Source organism: Pongo abelii, chromosome 12, assembly GCF_028885655.2.
Source record: "Pongo abelii isolate AG06213 chromosome 12, NHGRI_mPonAbe1-v2.0_pri, whole genome shotgun sequence".
Lineage (NCBI taxonomy): Eukaryota > Metazoa > Chordata > Mammalia > Primates > Hominidae > Pongo > Pongo abelii.
The window spans coordinates 99,010,105-99,028,532 of NC_071997.2; the positions used below are offsets into that span (position 1 = coordinate 99,010,105).

The window sequence follows — 18,428 nt, forward strand, 5'->3', positions numbered from 1 at the left end:
GTCTTAAAGCTAGGAAAATTATTTTTTAAGGTTTTCCAAAACAAAATCCTTGACTACAATAAGTCTGCCAGTGTGCAGGCATCCTTCCTGAATCACAGATCCATTCTGGTCCCTCAAGGTAGAGGTAAGAACTAAACTCCTAATGCTTGACAATATAATGCACACAGAAGATGTGTCTCAGAGATCTATAAAAACATGACATCAAAATCAAGGCAACATATATGAAAGCACTTCTTAAAATCAGCAATGCAGGTGAATATCAGATACATTTAAAAAGCAAGCAAACTGACCAAATTGAACATGTTATAATTGTCAGTAATGTATTCTCATATAAATGTCTTTTAAAAAGAACATTGGTGAATAAGGGCATCTTTTGTAAACCAGGGCCCTCAGATGTTCTCTTTAGTCACTAGATTCCACATAAAAAGGACTGGAAGAGTTTTGCAGCAACTTTGCATTATGTGGGTAACACTAGCAGCAGCCCATCACTTCCTGCAGCACCCAGTTCAGTGACCATGTTGAAAGTCCGACCTAGATTTGCTGAACATCAATGAGCAAGAGCCTCAGTGGTACAAAAGCAACAAATACAAGTTTACAAACGTTCCTCATCCTTTTGCTCTATGGAAATAACATTTTCTACTTGGGACTTCAAATCCAATGACTCAACTGAAATTCTCACCCCATGTAAGCTGGTCACACCTTCAAACAAATAATTTATATTGAGCACGGCTACCTGCCCAATAATGTGATGAACACAGATGCTCGTTTAATGTAAACATACAGTGAAGAGAAGTAGCATGAGCAAGTGTCTGCCATGTGCTGGGCAGAGCCTTGGCTCTGGAGTCTCGGTGCTGCTGGTATCTCCTAGTACTCCAATGAGGCAATTGCTCCCACACATGGTTTGGACTGTGAGGGAGTTTCCATGGCATTTATAAACTGTCATGGAACGGGTGGGAGTGTAGCAGTGAGGACAACCAGGACACTCTCATCACCATCTTGGTTTTGGTGCGTTTTAGCTGGCTTCTTTACTGCTTCCACAGCCTCTCAGAATCAACATGCAGTTTTCTCTGAGGTCTTTCCTTCTTTTAAAAACACGCTTTCACTCTCAAAACAGCAGAGAATGAAACTGTAGCTGTTTATATGCTTGAATACAATTATTTCTGCCTCAAGAAACTTTTCAGTATATTTAATTCCTAAGTATCGCTTTGAATGAGGAAGTACATAAATGACTGAATTTATGAATGAATGAACAAATGCATGAATATGAAGAACTTTGAAACTGGGGTCTATAAGAGAGCCAGAGCACTTATTCATCCAAGGGCAGATGGCCTGAGAGATTAGAGCTGCACAAAGCAGATGCGAAGAAAGGGTGAAGGTGAGTGCATGGCTTCTCAGCCCCCCACTTCCCCACAGCCTGTGGCCCCTAGAGACTAGGCTTTGGGTGTGGACCTCAAAGAATGACAAGCAACAGAATGAATGTATGACTGCAGATTTTCCTGGAGCAAGTCTTGGCCATAGATCAATAATAATAACAGCAGCCAGGCATGGTGACTCGGTGTTAGGAGAGGGGCGGGACTTCCCCGGGTCAAGGCCAGGCCTCTTCCGGGCTCGGTGCTATGTTCCTGTTCCGCGGGGTGGCGGGTCCTGGGAGGGAGAAGCCCAGACCCAGTGGACACTGACATTGTCTCTCGCTGTTCCCAGCCTTTTCCAGGCGTGTGACTTAATCCGTTTCCACAGCCAGACCTTTCTCCGTGAGTTCCTCAGCCAGGACTGCTGCCATGCCGGTGACTGTTACCCACCCAACCGTCACGACCACCATGAGGTCCCCTACCGTCGTAGGGTCCCCTAGGGCCCTGACCCAGCCCCTGGGCCTCCTCCGCCTGCTGCAGCTGGTGTCCACCTGCGTGGCCTTCTCACTGGTGGCCAGCGCAGGCGCCTGGAAGGGGCCTGTGGGTAACTGGTCCATGTTCACCTGGTGTTTCTGCTTTGCCATGACCCTGGTCATCCTTCTCGTGGAGCTGGGCGGCTTCCAGGCCCGCTTCCCCTTGCTTTGGCGCAACTTCCCCATCACCTTCGCCTGCTGTGCGGCCCTCTTGTGCCTCTCGGCCCCCATCATCTACCCCACCACCTACGTGCAGTTCCTGTCCCACGACCTGTTCCCGCGACCACGCCATCGCCGCCACCGTCTTCTCTGGCATCGCCTGTGTGGCTTACGCCACCGAAGTAGCCTGGACCCAGGCCCGGCCCGGCGAGATCACTGACTACATGGCCTCCGAGCCGGGGCTGCTGAAGGTGCTGGAGACCTTCGTGGCCTGCCTCATGTTCGTGTTCATCAGCAGCCCCTACGTGTACCACAACTGGCCGGCCCTGGAGTGGTGCGTGGCAGTGTACACCCTCTGCTTCGTCCTGGCGGCCCTCACTATCCTGCTGAGCCTGGGGCACTGCACCAACATGCTGTCCATCCGCTTCCCCAGTTTCCTGTTGGGGCTGGTCGTGCTGTCCGTCCTCCTCTATGCCACTGCCCTTGTCCTCTGGCCCCTCTACCAGTTCAACGAGAAGTATGGTGTCCAGCCCAGGCAGACGAGAGATGTGAGCTGCAGCGACAGAAACCCCTCCCTACCTTGTGTGTATCTGGGACCGCCGACTGGCTGTGACCATCCTGACGGCCGTCAACTTGCTGGCCTATGTGGGCGACCTGGTGTACTCTGCCCACCTGGTTTTTGTCAAGGTCTAAGACTCCCAAAGGGCCCCGTTTGCCTCTTCAACCTCTTCTTCCTGCCCCCCCACCCCCCGAGTTTTCTTTATTGAGTATTCATTTCCTGTGTTTTCCTCTTCCCTATCTCCCCTCCTCCCCCTTTTTCTTTCCTTCCCAATTCATCACACTCTTTCCCAGTTCTCTGATGTATGTTCTTCCCTTTCCTCTGCTGTTTCCTTCCAGTTTTGTTCTGTTGCCCACAACCTGTTTTCACCCCAAGCTGTTTCTCTTTTTCCACTCTCTCTTTTCTTTCCTTCCTCTCATCTCTTTTCTAGGTTTCTTGTTGGTTTTCTCATCTGCCTATTTCCCGACCATCTTCTCCTATTTCCTTGGGAGCCCTGAGGCTTTTCTTCTCCTGCTCCCATCCACCTCCAGAGGTGATGACCTCCACACCTCCACACCTCCACACCCCTTGCAGCTGTCGGTGCCACGTACTCCCAAGGGGCCTTCTGCCCGCCCCCACCCTCTCTGTGCCTTAGTCAGTGTGTACCTGTGTGTGTTTGGGGGAGTGGGAATTGGGCCCCCTTTCTCCCAGTGGAGGAAGGTGTGCTGTGCACCTCCCCTTTAAATTAAAAAACAGTTGTGTATCTCTGGAGGTCAATAATTTCCAGTGAGCGAGGGGCTTTAAGCGCAGACCCTGGGTCCCTAGGCCTTGCCTAGCACTCTGCCTTGCCAGAGATTGGCTCCAGAATTTGTTCCAGACTTACAGAAAACCCACTGCCTAGAGGCCGTCTTAAAGGAAACAAGGGATGGATCCCTTTCATCCCAACTGTTCTTCGCGGTATCAAAAAAAAAAAAAAAAAAGTCAGGCGAAGAACCATAGGATCTTGAAGACAACTGTTTTAAGTATTTGTGAAGGACAGTGATGTGGCCTTCCAGCCCCAGTGTTAAAAATAACTTTTAACACTGTGTCCTTTTAACACGGTGTCCTTCAGAGTGTGTGGAAAGAGATAATAAGTAAATAAATAAATAAACAACATGTCCTGCTTTGGCAGAGAGGAGAAAATGGCCACTGCCGCCCTTCAAGGCAGTATCAGCTTGGGATTTTTTTCTTTCTTTTCTTTTTCCTGGTCATGAGGGCAGAAATTACTGGGCGGCCCTTAAAAAAAAAAAAAAAAAGAAGTTTCGGCCCGGCAGGGTGGCTCACACCTGTAATCCCAGCACTTTGGGAGGCCAAGGTGGGTGAATCACTTGAGGTCAGAAGTTTGAGACCAGCCTGGGCAACATGGCAAAAATTCGTCTCTACTAAAAATACAAAAATTAGCCCGGCGTGGTGGCGGGCGCCTGTAGTCCCAGCTACTCAGGAGGCTTAGGCAGGAGACTCACTTGAACCCAGGAGGCAGAGGTTGCAGTGAGCCAAGATCGCACCACTGCACTCCAGCCTGGGCAACAGAGCCAGACTCTCAAAACAAAACAAAACAAAACAAAAAGCCTGTCATGGTGCCTCATGCCTCTAATCCCAGCACTTTGGGAGGCCGAGGCAGGCACATCACCTGAGGTCAGGAGTTTGAGACCAGCCTGGCCAACGTGGTGAAACCCCGTCTCTACTAAAAATATAAAAATTAGCCAGGCATGGTGGTAGGCACCTGTAATCCCAGCTACCCGGGAGGCTGAGGGACGAGAGTCTCTTGAACCTGGGAGGCAGAAGTTGCAGTGAGCCAAGATCATGCCATTGCACTCCAGCCTGGGCAACAAGAGCGAAACTCAGTCTCAAAAACAAAAAAAAAAAGAAGGAGGTTTCTTTTTTCTCTATTGTGAGCTGATGGGAAGGTGAGGATTGCTGCTGCCCTAGCCGGAGGAATGGCTTTGCTTGAGTGTGTGGTGCACATGCCCGGGTGTTGCTGTGTGCTAGTTGCTTCTTGCTGCTGCTTCCTGCTTCTCTGGGACTCACGTGCATAGTGTGATATATATAAATTGTGTGTGTGTGTGTGTGTGCGCGTATATATATATATATATATATATATATATTTTTTTTTTTTTTTAAATTCCCTGGAACTTTTGGTTCCTATCAGCTCCTGCTGTTAATCATAGAAAAGAAGGCTTGCCCCTTCCCCCACACCCACATCCATAATTTTTTTTAATATCAATATAAAGGTAAAAGAAGGAAAAAATAATAATATAACAATAGTCATAGCCATAGTTTTAGTAATAATAGGTAATATTTTTGAGTGATTACCGTGTTCCAGGCACTAAATTAAGCTCATTTCCTCAATCATCTCAACCAAGCTTCATTATAATCCAATTAAAAGGTACTATTATTAGCTCCATGTTACAGATCAAAATTCTGGCACAGAGAACATGTTTAGCCTAAACTAAACAGCTAGTCTTATGCTATGCATATGGTAATTAAATTACAAGGTGCCAATTATATTTTACATTTTATAAGGAATAGATTGTATCAGTGTGGTCAGTGTTTCTCAACCCAGCTGCATATTAGCACCACCTAGCATCCTTCACACTTGGAGTTCTGTGCAATGATTCTTACATGTCAAGTTAAAGGACTTCTACTCAGTAGTGCCCAGATGATTCTGGGTCCTAACCTTAGTGCTGAGGCAGGACTACCCTTGAGGGAGTCAGCCAGGCCCTTGGGTCACAGAGTAACTGACAGGCATTGGAGATCACCCCTCATTTGCATATAGACTCACAGCCCAGCTAACACCAAAACTGCCCTCCTCTCCAGCTCTATGGTGTTAGAAACCTCAAATACAAAATTGTGATGTTTATTTCTTCAAATTACCTAAATAATGTTTACATTGAAAAATAAGGGAAATGCCACCAAAAATTTGAATAAAAAGACTGCAGTATAATAGAAACTTCCTTCCAGGGAAGACACACTGAAATAATTCATAGACTGTGAAAGTTGGTAAAACGTGTATAGATCATCCAGTCTAATGGTCTCAATCCTGGCTGCACAGTAAAATCATTTGGAGAAGCTATTAAATAATACAACTGCCAGCTCCCACCCCACAATGTCTGATTTAATTGATCTGGGGTAGTACCTGAAAATTGGTACTTTTAAAAGCTCCCAAGGGGATTTTTAATTTTTCAGCCATCATGGGGAAGCACTGATTTAGCCCAGCCCCTCATTACCTGTAAAATGGCTTGCCTGAGGCCACCTAGAATGTCATGGGCAGGGCCACATATATCTTTGTAGTCTTCTTTGAATCTATATTGAATCAGAACTATCGTTTCTTTCTGAAAATACTCAAAAAATCTTCTTAGAAAAAGTGCTAGCTGTAAGACAATCAAAATCAAACATGATTACAAATATATATACTAATACCTAACATACCATAATTGTGACTTTTCAGTGAGTCAGTGTGTTAATTGTAATTGCTCATTAAAGGTGTTCTATTTTCCTTGCTTCAGTTATATAGAGTGTGAAATCTTTCAGAGAAACCACATGGAAAGGTGATTGTCCAGATGCTGGCTAATGGGCAATGTCTTTGACCACATAGGGTTACATGCTCTGTGTGATGCTCTGAAAACCATTGCAGTTAATGAGCTGAACAAAATTGTGCTCATTTTCCAGCAACCTCAATAGGCTTGTATCCTGGGAGACAGAATGTGTTTCTGGTCACTCATTCTAACCCCAGAAATCAAGGAAAATAACAGACTTCCACAGAAGCTAGACTGACCAGGTGATACTGTGACCAGGCAAGCATGGGCTTTTGACAGTAAATCCCGGAGAGGAACAGAGAGACGCAGATACTTGATCATTCTTTGCCTATAAACACAATGCTTACATACCCCCAAATCTGACCTGAGTATATGTTTCAGGCAACCAAAATAAATATTTCTGTTTGTAAGCTAGAGAAAATAAAATATCAAGAGCTAAATCCTACATGAGCTTAGTATCTTCAGTCAGCCACATAGCAATAGGTCAGTTTTGTGTGGAAAATGTTTCAGACAAATTAAGAATATTAAAAACAGTGAAGTTAAAGGTAATGTTTAATTTTACTTTCCAGACCACAAGTTTTTAAGGCCTCTAGCCCAACCATTTATGCAAAGTGCTAATTAAAAATTTTATCTGTATATTAAACGGGTTTCTTGTATAGTGTTAGAATCCAGCGCATTCAGCAAACGTGGATTGAGTGTTTACAACGTGACTTATTGAAAATATTATATAGCAGGATGCCATCTGGGAAATTAATTTGTGCTTTTTTTGTTCCCAGTTGCTGTAGATCCATCTGAAAGGAAGGAATCAAGCCTCTGTGTTCCTGAAGTCAGGTCCTTTTCACTCCCAAAAACACAGGTTCATTTGTGGTGGGTCTGAGGCTAGGTGCTCTGGATTATCTAGTGCTTCCTGAAGCCCGAGTTTTGAAAGAAGAAGCAGGATGAATTTTTCTGTACTGGGGAGATTGGAAGGGGAGAATTAGGCTTTGCTCCACCAGATAATGCAGAATTGTGAATAAGGACAAGGTTTGCAGATTCTGCGGCAGCTCAGGGGCAGGGTCTTGAAGGTGTCAGGCACTTAAAGGGTACAGGGCAGGACATCAGGAGCCCAGTCTGGGGACCTACCCAAGATGCTCTCATGTGGAGTTTCCACAGAACCTGAGCAAGGACCTGGATCTGGAGATGTGGAATAGCAATGTTGGGCCCATAAATGGGACCACAAACAGACCCAGCATCTGAGCTACAGCATCATGTGACCATAAGAATAACAGCCATAATTGCAACCCTGGATGAGACCAGGGATTTGCCCCACTCAAGAACTGAGAGGCTGCAGGACCACTTTATAAGGATGACACAAGCCTACAGCATGACTGTACAAAACAACGTTGGACGTCTTTAAAAATGATTAATATTGGATTTTTCACTGGTTTGCACATGTGGGAGCTAATACCAGTTCTCATAAAATCCTTCTCAAGAAAGATAAAATTATTCCCTGAATGTCAGGAAAAAAAATTGGTATCTATTACGTATGTGTAAGAAGCTTTATTAACAAATAATTTGTGTCACTAAATCACATGAATGTAATGTAATTATATTTTTTCACCCATAATCTAATTCAGATGTTCTGTGACAATGCAAGGAAAAAAAATGGATGTCTGGGTGGATATCATTAAAGACTCTTCTCCACATAAATCCCTACCTCTCATTGAATTAGAAAAGGATTTCCTCAGATCTTGCTAAAAAAATCTAAAAGGTAGTTAGTTTAAATCTGAACACTCTCTCATACACAATCTCATGTATTTATTCTTTCAACAAATACATGTATTACATTCCCACTGCCTGGTAGGCATATCTGTATTCAACTCTTCTTTGACACTGGGCTGTGCAGTTATTGGAGTTACAATAGAGAGAAAGAGAAATATGGTTGCTTTCCTCATGGAGCTTTTAGTTAAGTGGAAGAACAAGAAAACTTATCAAAAAACTAAAATAAAATTTGGTAGGTGCCATAACAGGAGAAGTACGTGTTCTGTATTAGCAAATAGCAACACATAATTTAGATGAGGGTGGTATCTCAAGGAAGTGATAAACTGAGAGTAAAATGATAGGAAGAGTCAGCCAGGCAACCATTGCATAAGTTACAGCTTCTCACTATCTCTTCCACCACCAAATTGAGAACATGTTGTGAATTTCAACGTTATAAGATCCTTCAAATCCAAGTAAGCATCCGTATCAAGAATGTATTTGAAACTAGAAAATTGTCCAATAGGATAAAAGAGGGGATGCTGCCTCATCCAGAGCCCAAGCTATTAGCCATGCTGCCCTCTGTGTCACTTCCCTCAAGAAAGACCTTCCACTTGAGCTATGAATCCTATCCTCTCTGGCCATCTCAAGGCTTCACTTCTTGAATTCTCCTATCTCTCCTACCTCAGCAATGCCTCCTCTCTACTGGGTCATTCCCTTTGGTGGCACACATGTCATAATAACATACCCATGTGTGTTTTTTTTAAAAGAAGAGGAAAAGAAAGCAAAGCAACCTCCTTTGTCCATAGGTAGACACACACACACACACACACACACACACACACACACGCTATACCCTGCTACCACCTCACTTCTCCGCCCCCTTTCACAGCAAAACTCCTTGGAAAAGTGCTATGTATTTACCACCCACACTTCCTCATTCCCTCTCCAATGACTTTAATCAGGCTTTCTACTCCTCCACTCCATGGAAATGCCTCTTACCAAGATCAGCAATTATCTCCTTTTTTCCAAAGCCAGTGACAGTTCTCAGTCGTCATCTTCCTCATCCTCTTGGCCGCATTTGGTGTGCTTGTCTACACTCTCCATGAAACACTTTCTGCATCAAGTTCTGACACCCAAACCTTCCCCTGGTTTGGCACTCTTCGGTCTCAGGCTGGCTCTGCCTTCTCTACAAATCTATGAATGCTGGGATGTCCCCAGGGCTCAGTCCTCAGGTCTCACCTCCTTTCAATCTAACCTTACTCCCTCAGAGGTCCCATGAACTTCTTGGGTGCAAATCACATTCACACACTGATGACTCTCAAGTTCCTATGTCAGGCTTACTCCTCTCCCACAAACTCCAGATTCCTCAAACCTCCTGCCTCCTTCACAGCCCTTCTGTAAAGTGAGTGGCCAAAACAGAACTGTTGATTTCCACTATGCTGTAAATCTACCCCCCTTTCAACTAACCATCTACATACTCCTAATCTCCTTTGCCTTGCCACACCTTTTATTTTTCCATAGCACTTATCACCGTCTAACATAGTGTATGATTTTATTTATTTAACTCATTATTCATTGTCTACCTCCAATAAAATGTAAGTTCCACAAGGGCAGAGATCTTTGTTTCATTAGCTGTTATATCCTAAGAGTCTAAAGAATTGTCTTATATATAGTAGACTCTCAAATATTAAGTATATGAACTAACGAAAGATAAGTGGCTAGCCTACAGCATATGCATTGCATTATATAAGAATATATCCAGGGATTTCTATATATTACAAAGATGTAAATCAACACAAATTTAAGACTCTGACTGAGGCCCTAGAGAAAGGCAGAGATAAAAGAAAGGAGTATGAGTCCTTAAAAGCTACCCTCCTGCTGACCAAGAACAACCACACTGCTGTTATATGAATAAAAAATAAAATTCCATTTGGTTAAGCCTCTGAAATTTTGGAATTTATTTGTTACAGAAACTAGCTAATACACATTTGAACATGAAATTTTTTAGCATGAAATGAGTTCATGTGCTTTGGGGGAATTTACATTATTCATTCAACAAACATGTTGAGCTCTTGCTGTGGGCCAAGAACTCTGATGGGCATAGGGGGTTCAAAGATGAGTAATAGAAAATCATTTCCCTTCAGGAAACCCAAAATTTACAATATCATGCTGCAAGTTTTGTTGCAGAGGAAAGGAAAAGGGGCTGTTTCAGCCCAGAGGAAAAAGCCTAATTCTGCCAGGCAGAGAAGAGACGAATCGGAACAGGGGATGTGACGTTTGGACTCAGTTTTTAATTGTGAGTATGATGAAGAATGAAAAAAGAAAATATGTTGTTTTTGTAAAATGTTACTTGACAAATTTGATTCCAAATTATTTGGCCTTTTCACTCTGTACGGCTGCTCTTAGAGTTTCATTAAACACAATTCATATTCACTTCAGAGGTGAAATTGAACTTTAATGTAGATATATCACTCAAATAGATAGGGATATAATATTTTTCTGCTTGATAGTACAGTGGTAACATAAGGCAACAGAAAATGTCAAAGTGCAAAAGACTGTCCCTCATTATTGATATTTTCCAAATAGTTAATTTACCCCAAAAGATAAATAAAAGCCCTTTGTAATCATCAAAGACAGCACCACTGGGTATTTCACAATCCTTTACACTGGCTAGGTGATAAGCTGCACTGTTTTATCAGTCTTACAGTATTTGAAATCTATGAACCAGAAAGACCTTTTGTCTTCCAAATGTCCTATGACATTTGTTTTAATGACGTTTACAAAGGTTTTCCTAACGAAAATCTTTGTATGCTTTCAAGAACTAGTCAATTTCAACATTTATAAGTAATTGCTTTTACTTAAAGACTGATTAAGATTCAGTGAGGACAAATACTACGTAATACACTAAGTAAGGAAGAAGTTTCTGCAAACACATATGGGATAATAGCTGGAAGTGGTCCAGCAGACATCCCATGGAGTGGTGTGTATAGCAAAAACAAATCTATCTCATTATATCTGGCACTGATTAGATCCTTTGCTAATATGTCTTACCTAGTTCTCCTTTTTACAAATAAGAGAAATATATGGAACTTAAAGTGAGGGCCAAAGAAAACATAAATATAATGATAATAATGACACAAATCCCTTTTGAGAGACCTTTTTCTCTCACAAATATTTTTATATTTGCTATCTCATTTGTTTTTCATACAACTTGGAAAAAAATATTAGAAGATGGAGGTAAAAATCTTTCCTAAGCCAATTTTTTTTTTTTTTTTTTTTTTTTTTTTTTTTTTTTTGCGATGGAGTCTTACTCTGTCGCCCAGGCTGGAGTGCAGTGGTGCAATCTTGGCTCACTGCAACCTCCGCCTCCTGGGTTCAAGCTATTCCACTGCCTCAGCCTCATGAGTAGCTGTGATTACAGGTACATGCCACCACACCCAGCTATTTTTTTGTATTTTTAATAGAGAGAGGGTTTCACTGTGTTAGCCAAGATGGTCTCAATCTCCTGACCTCGTGATCTGCCCCCCTTGTCCTCCCAAGGTTCTGAGATTATAGGTGTGAGCCCCTGCACCTAGCCGCCTATTTTTTTCTAAGTCCAACTTTCAGTCACCTTCCAGTTTCCAAAATCAGAATCAAGCATTATCTCTTCCTTCCACTGTATAAACACTGGACTTGACACTCTGAGGATAGGAGGATCTGCAAATACAGAGATGAAGCATATTCTCTCCTTCACTATGCTTGTAGTTTAGTGGGGAGAGTCAGAAAAAAAACATGCAAAACAGCACATTTTGGCTTGCATTATTCTTTTATGTCCTAAAAGAGGAGACAATATTCTCATTTCAGTGAATCAACATCCACCCCTTTGAACAAGCTAGAAATTCAGGAATCTTCCCTCATTTTCCCTCTCCCTTACCAGCCACATCCAGTCCATCAAGTCCTGTCAATTTCACCTTCTAAATATTTTTCGCATTATTTCCATCACCATTGCCATAGCCTGAGTTCAAGCTGCCATTATCTCCCATAGGCATGAATTGCACTGTCTCCTAAATAGCCTCCCTGCTTCCATTCTGAGCCTACCCAATGTTCTCTGCACACTGCAGGTGGAGTGATGTGGTAAAAATACAAATCTAGTCATAGGTTTTCCCACTCAGACCGCTTCAGGAACTTTACATTAGCCTTATGGTAAGGTGCAAAATTCCTTAATTTAGACCACAAGGCCTTGCTTGATCTAGCCCCTGCCTAACTCTGCAGCCCCATCATCTGCCACTGTATGGCTTTGCTCTCTGTCACTTTGGTCTTCCTTCGGATCATTGAACATTCCTCAGTCCTTCACACTTCCTAGATTTTCCTTTGTTCTTCCCTTTACCAAGAATGCTCCATCCCCTCCCTATCTTCACATTGTAGCCCAACCGTCACTTAGGCAGGGAAGACTTTGTTCACTTTTTAGACACAATTGGTTCTTCTTAATGGTCATCACAACTCATAGCTATGTATTTATTGTGTCATTATTTAAATCTGTCTCCTGCTTCCATCCTGTTCCCACTGCACTGTAAGCTCTATGAGGGCAGGGACAATGTCTTTGTTGCTCACTTTGTACCCCTGTAGCCTAGCACATTGCCTAGCACATGCTAGGAGCTCCGTAAATATACAGTGAATGAGCAAAAAGATGACTGTATGAATGAAGGAATACTGAAATAAAGATTTCACAAAAGAGGTCACCCTGGAAGTGAGCACTGAGGGGGAAATAAGATTGCAATAGTCAGAAAAGGGTAGGGAGGAACTTCCACGCTCTAAGAACCATGAGAAGCAAAGACAAAAAGACAAGAAGTCATAAAGCAGAAGAGGGAATCATGAAGAATCCATGCTTATTTAACTGAATGTATACAGTAATGGAATATTAGCCCAGAAAGATGTACATTCATCATGAAGATCCTAGAATGCAGGATAAAAAATAGCATTTAATTACATAGTGATTCATTACCATTTTATGAGCAAGAAGTGACACGTGTGAAGTGAAATTTGGGCAGTATTCTATGCTTGTTCATAAAGAATGTAAGCCAATTAAAACCATAAACTTATATTACCACAGAGAACAAAGTTATTTTTAAAAGCTATTAACGTCATACATTTGAAAAATAATAAAGATACTGACACGTCCTTGATAGATAAGAGATTTCTAAGATTGAAATTCATGGATAAAGATGATGGATTGAAGCAACCCAATTTGTAACACAGAATCTCCCAAAACCTGAGGAATTGGCAGCACCAGGTACTTATAGAAACAGAGTTAAAAATAAGAGGAGTGGACCAGGTACGTTGCTTCACACCCATAATCCCAGCTCTTTGGGAGGCTAAGGTGGAAGGATCATTTGAGCCCAGGAGTTTGAGACCAGCCTGGGTAATATAGGGAGACCTCGTCTCTACAAAAATTTAAAAATTTAGCCAGGGATGGTGGTGCATGCCTGTAGTACCAGCTACTTGGAAGGCTGAGGTGGAAGGACTGCTTGAGCCCTGGAGTTCCAGGCTGCAGAGAGCTGTGATCGTGCCATGGCACTGCAGCCTGGGTGTGAGAGAGAGACCCTGTCTCTAAAAAAAGAAAAGCTGGGTGTGGTGGCTCATGCCTGTAATCCCAGCACTTTGGGAGGCTGAGGTGGGCAGATTGCCTGAACTCAGGAGTTTGAGACCAGCCTGGGCAACATGGTGAAACTCCATCTCTACTAAAATACAAAATATTAGCCAGGCGTAGCGGCATGCACCTATAGTCCCAGCTACTCGGGAGGCTGAGGCAGGAGAACTGCTTGAAGCCGGGAGGCAGAGGTTGCAGTGAGCCGAGATTGCGCCATTGCACTCCAGCCTAGGCAACAGAGCGAGACTCTGTCCTCTGTGTCAAAAGAAAAAGACTGGTTGGAAGTCTGTTGTTTGATAAATAGATCACTAAAACCCCTCCTTCCTTGCAAACAAGAGTTTTATTCTCTAAAAAAATAAAATAAAGGGTCTCCACACTGAGGAGTATGTAGCACAGATAAGGAAAAGAATGTGATTTATGGAAAATGAAAGCGGGAGTATAAATTAGAGTTTACATGTCCAGTGCTAAGATTTCCAGCTCTCTTCTCCAATTTGGATCCCAGAATTCTAGCAATACATATAAATTTTCTAGACAGGAGATGAAAAGATTCTTTTGGGGTGAATTTGACAGCTCAAAAGGAAAAACTGATACTGGAAGATATGCAAAGGCCCCGCCAAATCATCCTGTGGTGCATCCCATAAATGATAACCAACAACCATCCACTAAGATCAGTAAGACTTTCTTTTCTTTTCTTTCTTTTGAGACAGAATCATACTCTGTCACCCAAGCTGGAGTGCAGTGGTGTGATCTGTACTTACTGCAGCCTCCACCTCCTGGGCTCAAGCGATCCTTCCACCTCAGCCTCCCAAGTAGCTGGGACTAAAGGCACATGCCACCACACCCAGCTAATTTTTGTATTTTTTGGAAGAGATGGCGGTCTTATTGTGTTGCTCAAAACCCCGGCTTCAGACAATCCTCCTGCCTCAGCCTCCCAAAGTGCTGGGATTACAGGCATGAGCCACCATGCCAGCCTTCGTGCAGATTTTCTATACAAGTCTAATTCCCTACTCTCACACAGGAGAATCACCAGACACATGAGGAAAGTAACTAAGCTGAATGATAGAAACCAAAATTTAATCAACTGATTAAGAAAAGCAAGTTGGGGGAATGGACTCTTGAGGGAACATGGGGAATAAAACTAATGTTGATAAACTTAGAGAAATAGAAGGGGATATTATATCCATGAAACAAAAACAGAATGCTATTAAAACAAAATAAAGAGAAGAGCCAAAATAAAGCATTAAAAATCCAAGGGTAGAAATGAAAAACTCAGTGGACACTTTGGAAAATAACAGTGGAGAAGTCTCCTAGAGAGGAGAGCAAAAAGAGAGCTGAAAACCAGGAGAGGAACAACAGCAACATTAGAGAGCCAGCCCAGGAGATTCACCAGCCAAATAGCAGAGTTTCCAGCAGAATAGAGAGAATGGAGGGGAGGAAACCATTAAAGGAATGATTCAAGAAAATAGCCCAGGGCTAGAGGACATGTTTTTCTAGACTTTAAAGGCTTAGTCCACGTGGCCAGCACAAATATTAAAAATAGATGAGGACTAAGCTCCGATTTTTTAATCTTACCCAAATTCCTACCTAAGGGGTCTAGGGAGTCATGCCCTACAAACCATAAATTCTCATCAGATGGGTTTTATTTGACCTTATATATCGTGACTTATACTTTTCAATCTGACTCTGGCATAACATTATAAGACAAGGAAAAAAATGTTTAACCCCAAAATATATTCCCTTGCCATACCTTAAAATTGCCCTGCAAAGTCTCTTGTGGGAAAAATCCACATTCTATAGAGAATCCCCTTCCTCCTTTCTTTTCCTTCCTTCCTTCCCAGATCCAGGAGATAATCAACTAAGAACCCTTTTAAGTCCAATAGAAAACAATTTACAACCGGCTCTCTCTAAAGTCGGCTACCTAAGGGTTTCCTCTGCACAATAAAACTTAGTCTCCACAATCCTTTTTCTTTAACCTGAACATTCCCGTTGATCCCAAGTTTTCAGACAACATCAACCAGTTGTCAACCAGGAAATGTTTAAATTTACCTATAGCCTGGAAGCTCCCCCAACCTGCCCCACTTTGAGTTGTCCCACCTTTCTAAGCCAAACCAATGTATTTATTTTTTCTTTTTTCTTTTTTTTTAATTGTACTTTAAGTTCTGGGGTACATGTACAGAACATGCAGGTTTGTTACTTAGGTATACACATGCCGTGGTGGTTTGCTGCACCTATCAACCTGTCATCTACATTAGGTATTTCTCCTAATGCTACCCCTCCCCCAGGCTCCCACCCCTCAACAGGCCTCATTGTGTGATGCCCCCACCCTGTGTCCATGTGTTCTCATTATTCAACTCCCACTTATGAGTGAGAACATGCAGTGTTTGGTTTTCTGTTATTGTGTTAGTTTGCTGAGAATGATGGTTTCCAGCTTCATCCATGTCCCTGCAAAGGACAAGAACTCATCCTTTTTTATGGCTGTATAGTATTCCATGGTGTATATGTGCCACATTTTCTTTATCCAGTCTTCCATCCAAAGTTCACCAACATCAAAAACAACCAATGTATTTCTTAAATGTATTTGATTGATGTCTCATGCCCTCCTAAAATACATAAAACCAAGCTATACCCCAACCACCTTGGGCACATGTCCTCAGGACCTCCTGAGGGCTGTGTCACAGGCCATGGTCACTCATATTTGGCTTAGAATAAATCTCTTCAAATATTTTACAGAGTTTGACATTTTTTATCAACATAGATGTCACTGTGATATTTCAGGATATTCAGAGAGAAGAGAAAATATTACAGGTTTCCAAGGGGGTAGAGGAGAGAAAAACACAGTTTACATACAAAGTTTTGGGAGCCAGAATGACTTAGTTTTTTAACATTAACCTTAAAAAGCAGAAAATAAGGCATTTAAAAATCTAGGGGAAAACTATTCCAGAATTCTACCTTCAGCCAAAAGTTATCAATCAAGTATGAGGGTAGAATAAAAACATTCTCTTCTGAAAGTCTCAAAAAATTTGCCTCGAAGAACCTTTCACTGGAATCTTGTGACTCTACCAAAAATGAAAGTGTTGTAAAGAGTCAAACTCAGTAAAATATTGGAAGAGGTTTATTCTGAGCTAAATATGGGTGACCGTGGCCTGTGACACAGCCCTCAGGAGATCCCGAGAACATTTGCCCAAAATGGTAGGGGTGAAGCTTGCTTTTCTACATTTTAGGAAGACATGAGACATCAATCAAATACATTCAAGATACACATTGGTTTGCTCCAGAAAGGTGGGACAACTTGAAGAGGGGCGAGGACTTCCAGGCTATCGGTAGATTTTTAAATGTTCTGATCGACAATTGGTTGATTTATTATCAACAGAAAGGAATGTCTTGGTTGCATAAAAGTTTTATCATGCAGATGAAGCCTCCAGGTAGCAGGCTTCAGAGAGAATAGATTGTAAATGTTTCTTATCAGACTTAAGGTCTGTGTTGCTGCTTAAGGCTGGTGGGCTTTTGCTGAATTCCAAGAGGGAGGAGGGCATAATGAGGTGTGTCCAACCACCCCATCCCCCACCCCCACCACCACCCCACCTTCCTGTCATGGCTTGAACCAGTCTTTCAAGTTAAATTTGGAAGGCCCTGGCCTAGTGGAGGAAGTCCATTCAGATGGTTGGGGGGCCTTCAAATTTTATTTTTGGTTTACAGAGTCAACCAAGAAAGAAGACATGGGATACAGGAAAAGGTTCTACAAAGTAGGCCTAAGAATCAACAGGGAAAGGAAAATCCCAAGATAGGATGTCAGCTGTACACCAGCTACAGAGGCAACCAGTCCAGACTGCAGCAGGCCAGAACAAGCTAAAAGATTCTAGGAGAGCATTTATTTGAGAAGGTAACATCGATAAATTATCTGACACACCTAACTAAAGAATTGAGGAGAGACTTGGAAAAATGTAGAAGAGTCTGGGTTTGAATTAATGATGAGTATGTATATAGGAAACAAAGAAACTACACACACAAACAAAAAGCATAATTATTAAATACAAACAAATTTTAAATCATGAAGGAAAATGCAAACTGTGTGCCTCAATTGTAAACAGTCATAATACTGTAAGACTGAGTAATGCTTTAGCCTGTTATAACACAATGCGAGAAAGGATGAAAAAGGAGGTGAGGAAAGTGGTGAAAGAGAATAAAATCCTTATTTTCCTAGTGAGAATTCAATAAATCATGCCTAAATATAAAAAATCAAGACCCAGAAATATGAACCTGCTATGTAGATGTATGATGATATATACCAAATGGAACAGTGAAAGGAACTTACAGTGGTTGCCTATAGAGAAGAGGAAATGAAGGGTGAGGGAGACTTTTGTTTTAACTGTGTGTATGTAAAAGTTTCATAAAAATAAAAACTAAATAAAAGACTATTTTAATTTTTAAAAAAATCAATAGATCAAGGATGAAGGAGAGACGTGCATGAGAAAAAGAGAAGCAGAGACTGATCTATAAATAACTCATAAGTTTCATATTTAAATGTCTAGGAAGATAAGGAATTCCAAAGAAAAGTTTGAATTTAAAGAGAATAATAATTACAATTTTAAAAGTAAAGCATTTATCACAACAAACAACTATCTAGAGACACAAAATCATGGAAAGCCACTCTCTGTACCCACAGAACTTTAAGGTTGCAAAGGCCCTTAGAGATTAACTTGCTTCTGTTTCCTGAATTTTTTCTAGGATACCCTTTGCAAGGGCTGTACATGCTCTATTTGAACACCTATAGTGACTGAGCATTCACCATGTACTGAGGCCCCACTCTCTACTTGAGCTTCTCTAACTCTTTTTTTTTTTTGAGATAGAGTTTTGCTCTTGTCACCCAGGCAGGAGTGCAATGGCGCAATCTCAGCGCACTGCAACCTC

General features: G+C 42.1%; 1 pseudogene; it reads left to right on the plus strand.

The window, feature by feature from the left end:
- The first annotated feature begins 1,559 nt into the window (after nucleotides 1-1,559).
- On the plus strand, nucleotides 1,560-3,734 carry LOC100446411 (myeloid-associated differentiation marker-like; annotated as a pseudogene).
- Nucleotides 3,735-18,428: the final 14,694 nt, after the last annotated feature.